At 37.4% G+C, this 17,291-nt stretch overlaps 1 protein-coding gene and 1 pseudogene across 1 annotated transcript in view; both read left to right on the forward strand.

The window, feature by feature from the left end:
• The window catches only part of LPGAT1 (lysophosphatidylglycerol acyltransferase 1), a 126,302-nt gene that overhangs the window by 76,487 nt on the left and 32,524 nt on the right, over positions 1–17,291 (forward strand). The gene's annotated exons all lie outside the window — the stretch shown is intronic.
• On the forward strand, positions 12,437–14,053 carry LOC119525606 (annotated as a pseudogene).

Below are 17,291 nucleotides of genomic sequence, written 5' to 3' on the forward strand. Positions count from 1 at the left end.
TTCCCAGCATGCTCACATAAAATTCCTTGTTAATATTTACTTCTAATATTCTTATGTGTATTTTTAGTGTAGCTAGTTGTAATATGCAGAAATGTTATTTGTTTTCTACTTTTTTTGACATAACATTTCAATGAACGTTAAGCCTGTATTATACATATGTTAGATGTCAAGATTATAAATTTTATAAGCATTTTAAGATTTGTTATGAAGTCTTTATGTTTTTAATAGCTTTCTGAAATTCCATTTATTTGGATATATGTGATTACCCATCTCCCTATTGGTGATAGACTTCAGATTTTATTCTTGGTTTTAAATAACACTATGCTGAATATCTTAGTACATATAATTTTTCTCCCATGCTTTAGATTATTTCCTGTATAATACATATATTTACCCTGTTAATTCTGATGTTAGTTTGGAGAGTTTTATTAAAATTACATCTGCATTTATGAGAGTGATTGTCAAAGAAATGAGGAAAAACTTATTTAGGAGGGAAATCACCAACACTTTAAAACAGGGTATAATATTTTAGTAATTTTATTCACATAACTGTATATATTTATGATCAATATGCCATTTTGGTCTTCCTTTCTGTTTTTATCCTTACTCCCTAAAACAATAAAACAGAAAAGTCACAAGTTTTTACTAAGTTTTGGAGGCTATAATTTCAGAAAAAATTATTCCCTCAAAACTTTGTAAAAAAGAAATAAATAACCATATTCTTGTTATCATACCTAAAATTATTAACAATTCATTAATATCATCAAATATCTAGTTAGTTATCAAATTTCCTGGATCGTCTCATAAACGATTTTTTTAACAGTTTGAATTCATTTAGATTGCAATTGGTTGATGTATCTCTTGCCTCTTTTTATCTGTAGATTCCCTCTCTTTTTCTTTTTTCTTTTCCTTGTTGCTTATTTTTTGAGCATATGAGATATTTGCCCCATAGAGTTTTCTACAATTTGGATTTTGCTGATTGTATTCCTGTGTATTCCTCTGTCCCCTATATTTCCTGTAAATCAGTAGATAGATATCAAAGTTTCATTGGTTTGAGGTTTGAATTGTTTGACAATGAATACTTCATAGGTGGTAATATTTACGTCCATCAGGAGACATACAATGTCTAGTTGTCTCTCAGAGATAGTTTTTCAATACTGTAACTAGCTTGAAGTTTTAGTACAAATATATCCAGTGCTTTGAGGAAAAAAATGGTACCTTCTTACTCCATCTCTTTCATACCACTGTAAAAAAAAAAATTCTTTCTAATGGGGGAAAAATAAGGTATTAAACTGAACAATATGTGTGCCAGTTTGTATATATTATGTCCCCCAGAAAAAGGCATATTCTTTAATGCATTCTTGTGGGGGCTGACATATTAGTGTGGATGGGGTTGGAACCTATTGGTTCAGTGTCCATGGAGATGTGACCCACCCAAAAAAACTCTGATTGGGTAATTTCCATGGAGGCATGGCCCCGCCCATTCAGTGTGGGCCTTGTTTAGTTTACTGGAGCACTATATAAGCCAGATAGAAGGAGCTCGTAGCGAGCTGGAGCTGAGACAGACATTTTGAAGATGGCCATTGGAAGCTGATACAGACATTTTGGAGAATGCCGTTGTGAAACAGAACCTGGGAGCAAGCAGACACCAGCCACGTGCCTTCCCAGCTAACAGAGGTTTTCCGGATGCCAGTGGCCTTTCTCCAGTGAAGGTATTCTTTGTTGATGCCTTACCCTGGGCACTTTATGACCTTAAGACTGTAACTATGTAACCAAATAAACCCCCTTTTATAAAAGTCAATCTATTTCTGGTGTTTTGCATCCCAGCAGCATTAGCAAACTAGAACAATATGGAAAACTGAAATTTTTTATAAATTCCAAATAATGTTGTCAAGAATTTCAATTCAGTATTGAGCCCATTTGTGGTGTGTAACACATAAAGAAGTTCAGCTTTGCTTAGATATCCTCATAGTAATGGTATAAAAACGTCTGTACTCTTACATTCATTGAGCCATTAAAATAAATTTTTTATTTTCTGTATCCCAAGCTACAAATGTATTAGAAGTATTTAAGCTTAATTGAAAAAGGAACTGTAAATAATCCACTAGGGTTATTCATAATCTACATAAAAAAATCAAAGAAACTGAATGGACCATCTATTTATAGAGTTCAGCATCTTAATACCAAATCATTACAGAAAAACCAATGGTGTCCTTTATTAAAAATCTTTTATTTTATTGAAGTGTAAGGTTCATATAACATAATATTCACCATTTTAACTGTTTTAAAGTGTACAATTCAGTGACTTCCAGTACATTCCCAAAGTTTTACAACCATCACCACTAATTCCAGAACATTTTCATCACCCCGTTAACTAGTCATGCCGTATTGCCCCTTTCCCCAGCCCCTAGCATGCTTTCTTTGTCTCTGGATTGCCTATTATAGACAGTTCATATAAATAGAATCATACAATACGGGGCTTTTATATCTAGTTTCCTTCACATAACAATGTTTTCAAGGTTCCATGTTATAGCATGTATCAGTACATTATTGCTATTTGTAGCTGAACAATATTCCATTGTATAGATACACCATATTTTGTTTATTCATTATTTGAAGAACATTTGGATTATTTTCACTTTTTGACTATTGTGAAAGATACTTCTATGAACTTTTTTGTATGACTTTATGTTTGAACTCCTGTTTTCAATTTTCTGTAGACTTTGGGTTGGAATTACTTTGTCATGGTATATAATCCTTTTAATATTTTACTGGATTCAATTTCCTGGCATTTTTTTTGAGGATTTTTACATGTATACTCATTAGGATATTGGTCTGTAGTTTTCCTTTCTTGTGCTATCTTTGCTATCAAGGTAATATGGGCCTTATAGAATGAGTTGGAAGTATTTCCTCCTGTATTTTTTTGGCAGGGTTTGAGAAGGATTGCTTTTGCTTTATAATCGTTTGATAGAGTCATCAGTGAAGCTCTGATTCTGGACTTATTTGTTGTTGGAAGTTTTTTGATTACTGATTCAATCTCTTCGTTACAGGCCTATACAGATTTTCTGTTTATTCTTGAGTCAGTTTTGGCAGTTAGTTTGTTGGAATTTATCCATTCCATCTAGGTTATCTAATTTGTTGGCATATGGTCATTCATACTATTCTCTTATAATCCTTTTTATTTCTGTGAGGTTGGTAGTAATAGCCCCACTTTATTGCTGATTTTAGTCATTTGAATTTTCTTTTTTTCATGATCAAATTTTCTTTATATCAATTTTGTTTATATTTTCAAAGAACTAATTTTTGGCTTCATCGATTCTATTGTTTTTTTTTTATGCTCTATTTCACTTATCTTCACTCTAAACTTGATTTCCTTCCTTCTGCTTGGATTTGCTCTTCTTTTCCTGGTTAAGATAGAAGGTTAGGTTATTGATTTGCCATCTTTTTTTAATGTAGGCATAGGTATAAATTTCACTCTGAGCACTGCTTTTGCATCATCCCATACGTTTTGGAATGTTGTGTTTTCATTGATTTACCTTCAAGTGTTTACTAATTTCACTTGTGGTTTCTTCTTTGACCCTTTGGTTAAATATTTGGAAATTTTAAAAACGTACTCTTAACCAGAAGGAAAATTCACAAATATTTGGAAATTTAAAAAACATACTCTTGTGAATTTTCCTTCTGTTGACTTCTAATTTCATTCCGTTGTGGTCAGAGAAGATACTTTGTATAATTTCAGTCTTTTAAAATGTATTGACACGTTTTGTGGCCTAACATATGGTCTATCCAGAAGAATGTTCCCTGTGCACTTGAAAAGAATATGTATTCTGCTGTTGTTGTGGGCAGTGTTCTGTCTGTAAGGTCTAGTTGGGCCTATATGTTTTTCAAGTCTTCTATTTCCTGGTTTATCTTTTGTCCAATTATTCTATCTATCAGAAAGGTGGAGTGTTCAAGTCTCCCAAAATTGTTAAGCTGTTTTTCCCTTCAGTTCTATCACTTCTGTTTCATGTATGTTGGGACCCTGTTGATAGGGTCATATAATGTTTATAATTGTTATGTCTTCTTGATGGATTGACCCTTTTATCAATGTATAATGTCCTTTATCTATTGTAACAGTTTTTGTCTTATGGTCAATCTTGTCCAATGTTAGTATGGCCACTCCAACTCTCTTTTGCTTAGTATTTTTATGGATTATCTTTTTTTCAGTCTTTCACTTTCATCCCATTTGTGTTTTTGGTTAAAGTGAGTCTCTTGAAAATAGCAATAGCTGGAATGAATATATATATCCATTTCTGCTAGTATCTGCCTTTTAATTGGAAGGTTTATTCCATTTACTTTCAATGTAGTTACTGCTAAGGAAGGACTTACTTTGCCATTTGCTATTTGTTTTCTGTCACATAGTTCTGTTGCTCAGTTCCTCCATTGCTGCTTTATTGTTAGACAAAAACTTTGTTCCTGTAAGGCTCCATTCTCCACCCCACCCTGTGTTATTGTTACAGATTGTATCTGTATTAGTTAGGGATCTCTAGGGAAACAGAACCAACAAGAGATATCTGTAAATATAAGATTTCATAAAAGTGTCTCACACAACTGTGGGGATGCACAAGTCCAAATTCTGCAGGGCGGAATATACGGGTCCATATTCTGTAGTGCAGCAAACTGGCAACTCCAATGAAGGTGTTCAATGAACTCCTCTGGAAATGCTTCACTGACTAGCCGATGAGGAAGTGAAGATCCTCTCTCTTTCTCCCTTAAAAGTCTTCACTGATTGGATTAAATCCAGCTGATTGAATTCTCTCATTGTGGAAGACATGCCCTTTGTTGATGTGATCAGTCACAGGTGCAGTCAATTGACTAATGATTTAATAAACCAGCCTCCTGTTTTATTAACCAGCCACAAATGTTCTTGCAGTAATGGTTAGGCCAGTGCGTTCTTGACCAGACACCTGGAAACTATCACCTGGCCAAGTTGACACATAAACCTAACCATCATAACATGTTTATGTTTTCTGTGACATAGATTTATAAATATTTTATGTAGGTGTCTTTTAAATTGTATAGAAAAAAAGCTACTGACCAAATACATTAATACTGACTTTTATATTTACTTATGTAGTTACCTTTCCCAGTGTATTTTATTTTGTTGTTTAGATTTGAGTTACTCTCAAGTATACTTTCATATCAGGCTGAAGTACTTCCTTTAGTATTTCTTGGAGGGCAAGTCTATAGCAATGAACTCCCAGTTTTTATTTATTGGGGAATATCTTAATTTCTCTTCCTTTTTGAAGGATAGTTTTGCTGGATACAGAATTCTTGATTAACAGTTGTTTTCTTTCAGTGCTTTGAATATGCCTTCTGGCCTCCATGGTTTTTTGTGAGAAATCAGCTGATAATCTTATTGAGGATCCCTTGTATGTATTGAGACTCTTCTCTCTTGCAGCTTTCAGAATTTCTCTTTGTCTTTTGGCAGTTCGATTATAATACATCTTGTGGGTCATTGAGCTTCTTGGATGTGTAGATTCATGTTTTTATCAAATTTGGGAAATTTTTAATGATTGTTTCTTTAGATACTCTTTTGGCCCCTTTCTCTCTCTCTTCTCCTTCTGGGTCTCTGATTATACATAATTATTAAGCCTGATACCATCCCACAAGTTTCCTAGGCTCTGTTCATTTTTCTTCATTCTTTTTTCTTTCTCAGATTGGGTAATCTCAATGGATCTATGTGCAAGTTTGTTCTTTCATTTTTCTGTCAGCTTAGATTTATTGATCCTTGCTACTAAATTTTTAATTTCCATTATTGTACCTTCATCTCCAGCATTTCTATTTTGCTCTTTTTTACGATTTTGAAATCTTTGATATTCTCATTTATTATTTCACTAGTTTATTTTAATGCCTTGTCCATGGTTTCCTTTAACTCTTTGAGCATACTTATGACACTGGATTTGAAGTTGTCAAATGCCTGGGGTTTTTCAGGGCTAGTTTCTATTTTGTTCCCCCAACCCCTAACCCCACCACCCCCACCCCTGTATATAGCCTAAACTTTCTCTTTTCTTTGCCTGCCTTTTCATTCTTTGTGAAAACTGGACCTTCTAAATTTTATAATGTGTCAACTCTGAAAATCAGATTCTTCCTACTCCTCAATTTGTTATTGCTGCCAATTGGGGTTGCTGTTGTTTGTTTAGTGACTTTTCTGAACTAATATCTTAAAGTCTATGTTTTGGTTTGCTAAAGCTGCTGAAATGCAATATATCAGAAATGGACTTGCTTTTTTTTTTTTTTTTTTTTTTAATTGGGATTGTTTGGATACCATATACAATCATGCAAAGATCCAAAGTGCACAGTCGTTAGCCCCTGGAACCCTCACACAGCTGTGCATCCATCACCACACTTAATTTTTGTTCAATTTTTAGAAGCTTTTCATTACTCCAGACAAGAATAGAGTGAAAGATGAAAAAAGAAAAAAAGAAAAGGAAACTCGAATCCTCCCATATCTCTAACCAACCCTCCTCAATTGTTGACTGGTAGTGTTGGTATAGTACATTTGTTACCGTTTATGAAAGAACGTTGAAGTACTACTAACTGTAGTATATAGTTTGCAATAGGTATAGATTTCTTCCCTATATGCCCCTCTATTATTAACTTCTAATTGTATTCTCATACATTTGTTCTGGTTCATGGAAGAGATTTCTAATATTTGTACAGTTAATCATGGACATTGCCCACCATAGGATTCAGTTTTATACATTCCCATCTTTTGACCTCCAACTTTCCTTCTGGTGACATATATGACTCTGAGCTTCCCCTTTCCACCTCATTCACATACCATTCGGCACTGTTAGTTATTCTCACATCTTGCTACCAACACCTCTGTTCATTTCCAAACATTTAAGTTCATCCTAGTTGAACATTCTGCTCGTTCTAAGCAACTGCTCCCCATTCCTGAGCATCGTTCTATATCTTGATACCTTATATTTCATGTCTGTGAGTTTACATATTATAATTAGTTCCTATCAGTGACACCCTGCAATATTTGTCCTTATGTGTCTGGCTTATTTCACTCAGTATATTGCCCTTGGGGTTTTGTCATCAACCCATTTTTTTTTTTTTTTTAAGATGGTTTTGTTCACACACCATACATTCCATCCTAAGTGAATAATCGATGGTTCTCTGTATGGTCACATATTTATGTGTTCACCACCTTCACCACTATCTACATAAGGGCACCTACATTTCTTCCACAAGGCAGGAGGGAGAGTGAAAGAAGGTAGAGAGGCAAAAGAAAAAGGGAAAAAAAAATGACAGCTAGGAAGCAGCAAAAGGAAAAATAACCTTAAATCAAAGTAGAGTAAAGAGTCAGACAACACCACCAATGTCAAGTGTCTAACATGCCTCCCCTATCCCCCCTCATCTGCATTTACCTTGGTTTATCGCCTTTGTTACATTAAAGGAAGCATAATACAATGATTCTGTTAGTTACAGTCTCTAGTTTACTTTGATTGCATCCCTCCCCCAATGCCTCCCCATTTTTAACACCTTGCAAGGTTGACATTTGCTTGTTCTCCCTCGTAAAAGAACATATTTGTACTTTTTATCACAGTTGTTGAACACTCTAGATTTCACTAAGTTACACAGTCCCAGTCTTTATCTTTCCTCCTTTCTTGTGGTGTCTCACATGCTCCCCACCTTCCTCTCTCAACCATATTCATAGTTATCTTTATTCGGTGTACTTACCTTGCTGTGCTACCATCTCCCAAAACTGTGCTCCAAACCACGCACTCCTGTCTTCTCCTATCACTCTGTAGTGCTCCCTTTAGTATTTCCTGTAGGGTGGGTGTCTTGTTCACAAAGTCCCTCATTGTCTGTTGGAAAATATTTTGAGCTGTGAAGGACAGCTTTGGTGGATATAGGATTCTTGGTTAGCAGTTTTTCTCTTTCAGTATCTTAAATATATCACACCACTTCCTTCTTGCCTCCATGGTTTCTGCTGAGAGATCCGCACATAGTCTTTTAAGCTTCCTTTGTATGTGATGGATTGCTTTTCTCTTGCTGCTTTCAGGATTCTCTCTTTGTCTTTGACGTTTGATAATCTGATTATTAAGTGTCTTGGCATAGGCCTATTCAAATCTCTTCTGTTTGGAGTACGCTGCGCTTCTTGAATCTGTAATTTTATGTCTTTCATAAAAGATGGGAAATTTTCATTGGTAATTTCCTCTATTATTGCTTCTGCCCCTTTTTCCTTCTCTTCTCCTTCTGGGACACCAGTGATATGTACATTCTTGTACTTTGTTTCATCCTTAAGTTCCTGGAGACGTTGCTCATATTTTTTCATTCTTTTCTCCATCTGCTCCTTTGCATGTAGGCTTTCAGGTGTTTTGTTCTCTAATTCCTGAGTGTTTTCTTCTGCCTCTTGAGATCTGCTGTTGTATGTTTCCACTGTGTCTTTCGTCTCTTGTGTTGTACCTTTCATTTCCATAGATTCTACTAGTTGTTTTTTTGAACTTTTGATTTCTGCCTTATGTATGCCCAGTGTTTTCTTTACAGCCTCTATCTCTTTTGCAAAATCTTCTCTAAGCTTTTTTAATTGATTTAGCATTAGTTTAAATTCCTGTATTTCAGTTGAAATGTACGTATGTTCCTTTGACTGGGCCATAACTTCGTTTTTCTTGGTGTAGGTTGTAGTTTTCTGTTGTTTAGGCATCTGACCTCCTAGGCCACCCCATTTGGGTTTTCCCAGACGAGAACAGGCTCAGGTCACAGAAGGAGGAAATATTCAGTATTCGGTTTCCCTGATGGTTTTTCTTAGAGGACTGACACATCTGTGCTTTTCTGCCCGGCAGGTGTACCTGTCAGCCTGTCACTGGGTGGTGTAAGAGGGTGTGGCCTGTGGCTCTCCTCCCCCAGGCTTTGGGGTCTAGTTCTGGAAAGGCAGGCAGTAGAGCTGGGCCCCTCCCTTTCCTCTTGGGAAGCTATGCCCCCTCTAGAGAGGTCACTGCATATCAATAAGTTCTTTGTTTCTCTGACTCTGCTGATCAAAGTCTTTTGATTTTAAAATGGCTGAGGCTTTCTTTACTGCAGAGCACTGGGGGCTGAAAACGGCTGAGGTTTTCTCCACAGAGAGATCCTCTAGGCTCCCCGATGGACTGGCTTTTAACAATGGGGATTTATTAGCTTACAAGTTGGTTCTAAGGCCATGAAAATGTCCAAATTAAGGCATCAATAGGAGGCTGCTGTTTTTGAAGAAAGGCTGCCGGCCTCTGGGACACTCTGTCACATGGGAAGGCACATGGCTGGCATCTGCCAGTCCTTCTCTCCTAGGTTTTGTTGCTTTCAGCTTCTGGATTCTGTGGCAATCTCTGCTTCCATGGGTCTGTCCTTGTCTCTCAGTTCTCTGGGGCTTTTTCTCATTAAGCTCTCTCTGGCTTTTTCTGTCCTTCATCCTCTCATAAAGGACTCCAGGGAATAAGATCCAGCTTAAATGAGGTGGGTCATATCTCAATTGAAATAACCTATCCAAAAGTTTACACCCACAGGAATGGATTTAAAGAACATGGCCTTTTCTGGGGTACATACAGCATCCAAACCAACACAGTCTGTATTCTTTGTGTGTGGCCACTGAAGTGTCTGGTTAGTTTTGTAGTCAACTAGTGATTTTACAATTTCCATAAACACCTGGAACTCAATAACGACAACAGAACCTCCCAGTCTTTTCCAGTGGGCTGTTTACAACTCTGCCTTAGCCTTTCTTACTACTTATACAGAGCCTAAATATCAGCCAAAGGTGAGGATGTAGGGCCTTCTCTAGTCCTTTCTGAACATATGCCCCACTCTGGGCATACACATGACCTCTTACATCCCTGGAATAAGTGGGAGCTTTTAAGATCCGAATTCTTCAGTTTCTTAATCCTCAGCATTTCCTCCCGGACGTTTTGGTATGTCTATTGTTTGCCCCAACTGTTCTTCCTTGCCCTAGGTGGCAGTGGCTAATACATTTGCCTTTATATGTTTTTGACAAATGCCTCTCATATAGTCACCTCTATCTTGGGAGAGTTCCAGGTTTGGTGAAATAAAGGCAACTTTTTTGTACCAGTCCTTCAGGGAGCCACCACACAGGCCAAAACACCCAGTCAGTTCTTTGAGAAGAAAGTCTGCTCTGCTTCCTCTGGCACCAGGAATCCACACTGGGAATGTGGGTTGCTGTCTTTAGGACTGCTGCTGAGCTTATTTATGACAGCACAACAGGATTTATAACTCTATTGTTCTTTTAGAAAGCAAGCAGAAATAGAATCATATGCCTTTTCCTCTGGAGATTTCCAACATTTTTCTGTATTCTATAGATATGTTTTTGTAGGCAAATATCCATTCATTCAACAAATATTTATCTGATATCTCATGTGAGGCTTTTATTTTCTAAAATGCTGACAGGCATGCTCGTAGAAGCCCTGCCCTATTGAGGGCTGGTTGTATGTTCTGCGTCAGTTGTGAGGCAGACACCCAGGCTCAGGTTCCAGCTTCATAGGGGGAGCTCCTCACTTCCCCATGGGCCTAGAGGCTCTGCAACTGTCAAGCAGGCCCCTGAGCAAAACTAGACTGAAATTGGAATTCTGGCAGCCAGACACGCATGTGAAAAAAAGGAATGAACTAATGGCACCCTTTTATTTTGGCAATAAATAGTTAGAAAATGTAATTTAAAATTTAAAAAAAGGGGGGGATTGTTTCAGATACAAAAAAGACTATAAAGTACCTAGGAATAAAACTTTAAAAATGTATAAGACTTTTATGAAGAGAAATATGAAACTTCATTGAAGAACATAAATGACGTCAATAAGTAGAAAGAGATACTGTGTTCATAGAAAGACAGACTTCAAGTTTATAAAATTGATCTAGTAATCTCCCAAATTGACCTATAAATTTAATGCAATCCCTATCTAAATACAGAAGAGTTTTCCAGGAAACATGAAATTACTGTAAAATTCATTTGAAAGAAGTAAGAAAAATGAACAGTGTGCCAGTTTGGATGTATTATGTCCCCTCAAACACCATTATCTTTGATGCAGTTTTGTGGGGGCAGATGTATTAATGTTGATTAGGTTGGAATCTTTGATTGAGTGTTTCCATGGAGATGTGACTCAGTCAACTGGGCGAGATCTTTGATTGGATAATTTCCGTGGAGCTGTTACCCCACCCATTCAGTGTGGGTCTTTATTAAATTATTGGAGTCCTATAAATAGAGTTCACAGACAGAAGGAGCAGAGCAACTGAGAGTGACATTTTGAAGAGGAGCTGCAGCTAAGAGAGAACAAAACTCCCCAAGAGCAACATTTTGGAGAATGCCATTTTGAAACGCAACCTGGGAGCAAGCAGACGCCAGCCACGTGCCTTCTCAGCTAACAGAGGTTTTCTAGATGCCAATGGCCATCCTTCAGTGAAGGTACCCTATTGTTGATGCCTTACCTTGGACACTTTATGGCCTTAAGACTGTAACTTTGTAACCAAATAAACCCCCTTTATAAAAGCCCATCTGTTTCTGGTGTTTTGCAAAACAGCAGCATTAGCAAACGAGAACAAATAGTTTTGAAGAAGGACTAACAAAACAAAGAAATTCTTCGTACCAGATATGAAGACTTAGTGTAATTAAAACAATGTAGTATGGGGACAGAGCCAGAGCAATGAAAAGATTAGAGAATCCAGATCCAGATTTATTGGAGAAGTTGTATATGATTGAATAGGTATCACATACCAGTGAAGAAAGGATGAACTTTCAGTAAATGGTATTGGGGCCATTGATTCTACATATGGGGAAAATAAAATCAGACCTGTACCATACTGTAAGATAAATTCCAGATGGCTATTATTTCAACATCAGTAATAAGACTCTAAAGTATTGGAGACTCTTAATCTACTTGCAATAAGGCAGGCTTTCCTTATAAGGCACAAAAATCATAAATCATGAAGGAAAAATACAAATTTCCATCAAAATTAGAAACTGAAGTATGCAAAAAAATACCATAAACAAAAGTAAGATGTTTAGAGTGTACATAACAAGGATTAAATTAAGTATGTGTGTATATATATATATACACACATATATATGTATATATATATATATGAAGAGTTTCTACAGATCAGTAATAAAAAAACTAAATAGAAAAATGGACAAAAGATGTAAAAAGACTTCATAGAATTCAAAATATTTGAAAGGGTCAGGGAAATGCAAAACAAAACAATACTATTTTTCTCTCATCACTATCAAGTGTTGGTGAAATTGTAGGGAAAATGACACACAAGTTGGCACAATCAATTTATAAGAGTGGTTTGGCAGTATCTTAAGTTCTCTAAGACACAGCAGTTCTATTTGGAGCTGTATATCCTAGAGAAAGACAGGGACATTAGTGCAGCATTATTTGTAAGAGTAAAAAAATTGGAGTGTGTACTGACTGGCCTCGAGTGCCCCAGCAGTATATACAGAATGGGAGCTCAGAGAGGACACCCCATGTTGGGACCAAGGGCCTTGGCTTTCCCTCCAATTCAGCACTCTTTCCACAAGCCAGGCACATGGCGAAGAACTCAAGGAAATCGGGCGCCCCCAACATACCCAAACTAGGCTGGTGGAAGATTTTTCTACATGAGTGAAGACAATTTTTATGAGTAGATATGTCACAGCATCTTTTTAGGATGTCTGAAGATGAAAAAAAAGTGAAATTACATTGCCTTGAACCAGCTATCCAGAAATTGTTAAGGTAATAATCCCTACAGACATGGAGAGGCTAAGAAAGCACCAGATAAATATTGAGAAGAATCAAAGGTGCAGAATCTGGAACAAGTTGCCTGAAGAGCGTATCAGTGTAAGGCTGGATACAGTTCAGCAACTTCACTCCAATATCTGAGAAATGGAGAAGCTTTGAAAGTCTGAAAGGATAACCTAGGACTTCTGAAGAGAAATGATAGTTCCTGTTAAAGAGGAAGCATCAGCAGCAGCTGCAGAATTTCTCCAACTCCATTTGGAATACCTAGACGAACTTAAGAAACAGTTTAATGATGAAGAAACTTTATTGCAGCCTTCTTTGACCAGATGCATAATTGTTAGTGGAACATTTCTCACTACTGACACTGAAACAAGTCCTCAGAGTTTGACTCAGATATGTGTTGCCTGAAATTCCTTGAGATCAAAATGCTGCAGAATCATGGAAAACCTTATAAGCGGACTTATTTGAACTTAGCCAACTGGTCACTGATTTCTCTCTCCTAGTGAATACTCAGCAGGAGAAGGTTGACAGCATTGAAGACCATGTCAACAATGCTGCTGTGAATGTTGAAGAGGGAATCAAAAACTTGGGGAAGGCTGCAAAATGCAAGCTGGCAGCTCTGCCTGTGGCAGGTGCACTCATCAGAGGAGTGGTGGGGGGTCCCATTGGCCTCCTTGCAGGTTTCAAAGTGTCAGGAATTGCAGCTGCACTTGGTGGTGTGGTGTTGGGCTTTACAGGTGGAAAATTGATACAAAGAAGGAAACAAGAAAATGATGGAGAAGCTCACTTCCAGCCAAAGTGACAAAAAATGCAGCTAAAAATCAAACTTTCAATGTTATTGATGACGTTCGCTGCTGTTGGACTTCAGTCAGCTTTTGGAACCCAACTATCTCGAGGTAGTGGCCGTATATACTTGAGTGGCTTTCAGCTGTGATAAGTGGGCACATTTTGTTGTTTGCTGGGATATTAATGGAGAAGTTAAGAGACTGAGGAGCCAGGGCTGAGGGTGTAGGATGTATCAGGTCAAGTTTAGACTGCCAAGAAGCAAATTTTCTGCCAGGACATGTGAAAACTGAACCCCTATCTCTAACAAGGACTTGGGCTGTGAGGAAATATTGGGTTATGGAAGAGGAATTTCTTTTATAACCCTGACTTGCAGACCCTCAGGCTAAGCATATACATAGGAGATTATTTCAGCCTGTTAAAAGGAGAAGAAAGGGAGTTTAGGAGCCTTTCTTATCAAATAGGGAAATGAGAGGCTAGCAAGGGAAAGTGAACTACATGATGGGGTGCATTTGGTGAGTCCTATTTATTTGGTCCAACTATATTTTCTGGTAAAGGAAATTAGTGTAAGAAAATGGAAAGTGAGAACCAACTTCTCTTCTGGAAAGCTTCATTTGTGACAATGGCTTCTTTTCTGAACTCTTTCTCTGCTTCTCTTCAAATAAAGAACACAGAATCGCCAAAGAGGGGTGTGGGGGTGGAGAAGGTAATAAACTACATATCCATCAGTAGAGGAATGGCTAAAGAAAATGTGTATTCCTCAAAGGAATATATTTAACAGAATTTTATATCTGTCTGTTTGATTTCACTAGGGTATCTAATAATCATCTCTGAAACTGAACTGTGGCATTTTTTAAAAAATATATCCTAAAAAAAAAAAAAAAATATATATATATATATATATATATATATATATATATATATATATCCTTCCCACATTTCATTTGATAACTTCCATTCTTCTGGTTAATCAGATCACAAACCTTGGAGTTATCTTTGGCTTTTCTCTTTCTCTCAAACCCCACATCCACTCAATCAGGAAATCCTTTTGGTTCTATATTCAAATATTCTGGATCTGACCACTTCTTTCTACCCTTTTCCAAGTTGCCATCATCTCTGTCCCATTCTTAGATTATTGTGTAACCTACTAATTGGTCCCCCTGTTTTAACCTTTGTCCCCATGGAGTGTATTCTTAACAACTATCCAGAGTGATGTTTTTAAAATCTAAGTCAGATCATGTCAATCTTAGACTCAGAATCCCATAATGGATTCCCATATAAAAAGCCATAGTCCTTACAATGGTGTCTAATGCTGTTTGACCTGCTTCTTCCCCTTACATCTCTGACATCATCTCCTTCTACTCCCCTTGCTCCACCTCATTTCAACTATTTCTAACTGCCTTTGAACATACCAAGCATGTTCCTACCTGAAGGCTGTTTCCTCCTGCTCAGATTCTTTCCTAGGGTACTTGTATAATTTCCTCACTGCCTTCTAAGTTTTTACTCAAATATCACCATTTCACCCTATTTAAAATTACAGTAGTTCTTCCCGTCCCCCCTCCCCCCCAGCCTGGTAGCATGACAGTAGATCTGAGATGATTTTCTAATATGTTTCTTATATTTGAGAGTTACAAAGGTGAAATCCAAAGCCCATCTGTTCCGGTTTGCTAATGCTGCCATTGTGCAAAACACCAGAAATGGATTAGCTTTTACAAAGGGAGGTTATTTGGTTACACGGTTACAGTCTTAAGGCCATAAAGTGTCCAAGGTAACACATCAACAATCGGGTACCTTCACTGGAGGATGGCCAGTGGTGTCCGGAAAACCTCTGTCAGCAGGGAAGGCACGTGGCTGGCGTCTGCTTGCTCCTAGGTTGTGTTTCAAAATAGCATTCTCTAAAATGTTGCTCTTGGGGCATTTTATCCTCTCTTAGCTGCAGCTGCTCTGAAATGTCACTCTCAGTTGCTCTCAGGTTATTTCAAAATGGCATTCTCCAAAATGCCTCTGTGTCAGCTTCTTAGGCAAAGTCTGGGCTGGTACCTCCAAAGCATTAGCAAAATTTTGCTTTCAACGGCCGTCTTCAAAATGTCTCTGTAAGTTGCAGCTCTGAGGTTCTTCTGTTTGTGAGCCCTTTTATAAGACTCCAGTGAACTAATCAAGGCCCACGTTGAATGGGCAGGGGCCACACCGCCATGGAAACATTCAATCAGAGGTCACACCCTAACCAAAGGTGTCACTCACAGTTGGGTGGGTCACTTCTCCATGGAAACAACCCAATCCAAAGGTTCCAACTTAATCAACACTTAAATATTTGTCTCCACAAGATTGCATCAAAGAACATGGCTTTTTCTGGGGGACCTAATGTATACAAACTGGTATACCATCCCACAGAGGTAAAGTGGTATCATATCTTAGCTATCAGAATTAAGTTTTGAAGACTTTACAACAAGCCAGAAATTATATACTATATTTTATCAAGGTGTACATTTTTTCACTTATTAACGTCTTGAAATCAAGGGCATCTTAAAATCAATATAAGAAAGCACCAATCATTATTTAATTGGATATCTGTCAGGCAGCACTTCAAACAAAAAATTAAAGTCCAAAACCTAATTGCCTTCCTTCAATAAAAACAAAAACAAAAAACAGGCAGGACATTGATTGTCATATACAGGCATACCTCATTTTATTGTGTTTCACAGATACAGCATTTTTAAAATCTGAAGGTTAGTAGCAACCCTGTGTCAAACAAGTCTGTTGGCACCACTTTTCTAACAGCATGTGGTCACTTCATGTCTCTGTGTCACATTTTGGTAATTCTTGCAATATTTCAGACTTTTTCATTATTATATGTTATGATGATCTGTGATCAGTGATCTTTGATGCTACTATTGTAATGGTTTTGGGGCACCACAAACTGCACCCATATAAGATGGTGAACTTAATAAATGTGTGTGTTCTGACTGCTCCACCAACCAGTCGTTCCCCATGTCTCTCCCTCTCCTTGGGCCTTGCTATTCCTTGACACAAAAAAATTTTGAAATTAGGCCAATTAATAACCCTACAGTGGCCTCTAAGTGTTCAAGTGAAGGAGAGTCACACGTCTCTCACTTTAAATCAAAAGCTAGAAATGATTACGCATAGTGAGGAAGGCATGTCAAAAGCCAAGATAAACTGAAAGCTAAATCTCTTGTGCCAAACAGCCAAATTGTGAATGTAAAGGAACAGTTCTTGTAGGAAATGAAAAGGGCTACTGCACTTTTTAAAAGACTGACTCTCTTCTTAAGGGTTAATGCAGCTGGTGACTCTTAAATTGAAGCCAATGCTCATTTAACATTCTGAAAATTCTGGGGCCCTTAAGAATCATGCTAAATCTACTCTGCCTGTGCTTTATAAGTGGAACACAAAGCCTGAATGACAGCACATCTGTTTACAACATGGTTTACTAAATATTTTAAGCCAATTATTGAGACCTGCTGCTCAGAAAATAAAGATCCCTCTCAAAAAATTACTGCCTATTGTCAGTGCACCTGGTAACCCAAGAGCTCTGATGGATGTGTAACAAGAGACTAATGTAGTTTTCATGCCTGCCAACACAACATCCATTCTGCAGCCCATGGATCAAGGAGCAATTTGGCTTTCAAATCTTATTATTTAAGAAATACATTTCATAAGGCTGTAGCTGCTATAGATAGTGATTCCTCTGATTATCTGGGCAAAGTCAATTGAAAACATTCTGGAAATGATTCACCATTCTAGATGCCA

Source organism: Choloepus didactylus, chromosome 2 (genome assembly GCF_015220235.1).
Source record: "Choloepus didactylus isolate mChoDid1 chromosome 2, mChoDid1.pri, whole genome shotgun sequence".
Lineage (NCBI taxonomy): Eukaryota > Metazoa > Chordata > Mammalia > Pilosa > Megalonychidae > Choloepus > Choloepus didactylus.